Source organism: Octopus bimaculoides, chromosome 19, assembly GCF_001194135.2.
Source record: "Octopus bimaculoides isolate UCB-OBI-ISO-001 chromosome 19, ASM119413v2, whole genome shotgun sequence".
NCBI classification, from domain to species: Eukaryota; Metazoa; Mollusca; class Cephalopoda; order Octopoda; family Octopodidae; genus Octopus; species Octopus bimaculoides.
This window is the reverse complement of record NC_068999.1, coordinates 34,916,064-34,918,731: the sequence shown is the minus strand read 5'-3', so window position 1 is coordinate 34,918,731 and position 2,668 is coordinate 34,916,064.

Sequence of the window (2,668 nt, the reverse complement as noted above, 5' to 3'; positions counted from 1 at the left end):
AAAGACAGACAGACAGACAGACGGACAGACAATCAGACAGACAGACAAACAGACGGACAGACGGACAGACAGACAGACAGACAGACAAACAGACAGACAGATAGATAGATAGATAGATAGATAGATAGATAGATAGATAGATAGATAGATAGATAGACAAATACAGATGTGAGAAACTCTAGTAAAGTCTCTTTATGCAAAACGATGACCAAAACCTGAAGCAATATTTCTATATACTTCAAGTGAAATGTATTAAATATTTCCCAGAAATGAAAACCTAAGTTTATAAAATATACTTACAGAAGCAAAGTGCATCCATCGGGAAATTTCTTTTCGTTAATTTTATAGATAATAGAGATGTCTTTTCACTTTAAAACATGTGTAGAAAAAGCAAGATATTTAAATCCTATAGATGGCCGGGTAAAAATAGTTCGACATTTTGAAACGAGAAAGAAAATGATAAGAAAAATAGAAGCGTGAGAATCGTTTCCATTTAGCGATATTATGGATTGAAGATATCAGTTGACATGAGCTGTATATATTTTTTTTAAATATTAGTCATTTTTGTTTTACAAACCGTTATCATGCTATGTTCACAGTTGTTAAGAAGTATTATTAATACCATAACGTCTAAGATTTACATTTTTCATTTTCTTTAAATAATCTTAAAGCTTCTCAAAAATCTTTGAAATTCAGAGAGAATTTAGAATGCAGCTGGCTGCATATTGTACATAGAGGAACCAGCACAATGCAAATGGGTTGTGTTATGCAGAAAATTGAATGTATAATGGAAAATATAACATATTTCACCCAAGGAAATAAAGAGGAAAATATTAGCTTGTTACATGTTACAAGGGAAAATACAAAAAACAGGGTATTAAGAAATATATTTCAACTCCGTTAATTACATCATTCTTATATATGTATGTATGTATGTGTGGTGTGTATTTGTATAAATTTACAGGTGTGTATACGTCATTATATGTACACAAAACACCAGCGATAGAGATACTGTTTTATCTCATATGCACAAGGCCAAACAATGATTTGGAAAGTGTCGAGTCAATTTAATCAAACGGAGGGTTTTTCAACTGATACCTATTCCATTCACCCGGTAGGGTAATATGAAAAGGTGATGTGGTTGTGACTCAAAGTCCCGACTGTTCAAACAGAAGGGTATCTCATATGGCCCTATAATTAGAGAACATTGACGACATCGATTAAATTGCCTTTACTACTTGTTCTATAAAGTTTTTATCAACTTCTGGTTGAGTATAGACAATGTAAACCTATTACAAGATAAACCTCTAGAACGTTTAAGATATTGTCCATTGATGGTTTGTAGCTGTGGTTTTCCATTGAACCGTGTCCTTCTTTGTTTCTTTTGAAGCCCAGCTCCCCCAAGATTGATACTTAGGCAGCGAGCCACTTATCTAAGTGTCCAATAAATATTGACAGAAACCTAAAGTTATATGAATACATACATACATACATACATGCATACATGCATGCATAAATACATACATGCATACATACATACATACAAACAAAAGTGCCCTGCTGATGTTGTTCAAATTCCTATAGAGGAGCCTTTGATCAAGGCTAGAAATTATAACATGCATGAATATTTTTTTTTTTTTCAGAACGGTGAATTTCGAAGCAAAAACAAAAAAGCTACAAATGATAGTATGTATATAGGTTAAACTCTCTTGGGATCTAAAAAGGTCGAAGGCTGCTCCTGGAACTCGAACCTACATCTCTTGTAGACATGACAGGCGTTCTGCCATTAGATCAAAGTAAACTTCTTAATGTCTCTATCCATATTAGATGCGTGTCTGCATGTGTGTGTTTACAAGTCTATAAGAAAAGCTTATCTAAGACGATTTAACAGCGTTATGCTTTCTAACTGGTTGTATACATTTAGTATAATATACAGATGCATTTAGTCTGACACATAAACGCATATGAATATATATACATCCCCCTTTGCCTCAAAATGCCACTCACTCATTTTATTTTCCTGTCTCTCTCTCTTTCTCTCTCTCACTCTCTCTCTCTCTCTCTCTCTCTCTCTCTTCCTTTCCTTCTCTCTCCCACCTTTTGACTCCAAGGTTAAGTTGTATGCCCTAACATTGCTGGAGATATTTTTCACGTCATCATTTCTTGTAACAAACAAAAATTGTCTTCCTTGTGTCACTTGCCGTTACTGACAGAAATTAATATCATTATTATTACTAGTAGTAGTAGTAGTAGTAGTAGTAGTAGCAGTAAGAGGAGGAGGGAAGGAGGAGATGAATGGGAGGAGATGAAGAGGAACAAGAAGAAGAAGAAGAAGAAGAAGAAGAAGAAGAAGAAGACGTAAAAATGGCAGCACTAGATGAGATGCAAGACTTCTGTATTCCAGTAGAAAGAAAAACAAACAACAAATAGTACACAAAAACAAACAGCAATGTCTAGTACACAATGTATATTTGCATCGATTGAGGGAGGGTGAAAGAGAGACATAAAGGAGAGAGAGGGGGGATCAAGAGATATAGAAAAGGGGAGAATGGAATCAGGAGAAGTAGAAAAAGAGGGTGAATGATCGGGGTCAAGAAAAAAGAGAGGGAGAGAGATGAGAGGGAGAGAAGGATAGCATTGGTGTATGTGTGTGTGTGTGTGTGTGTGT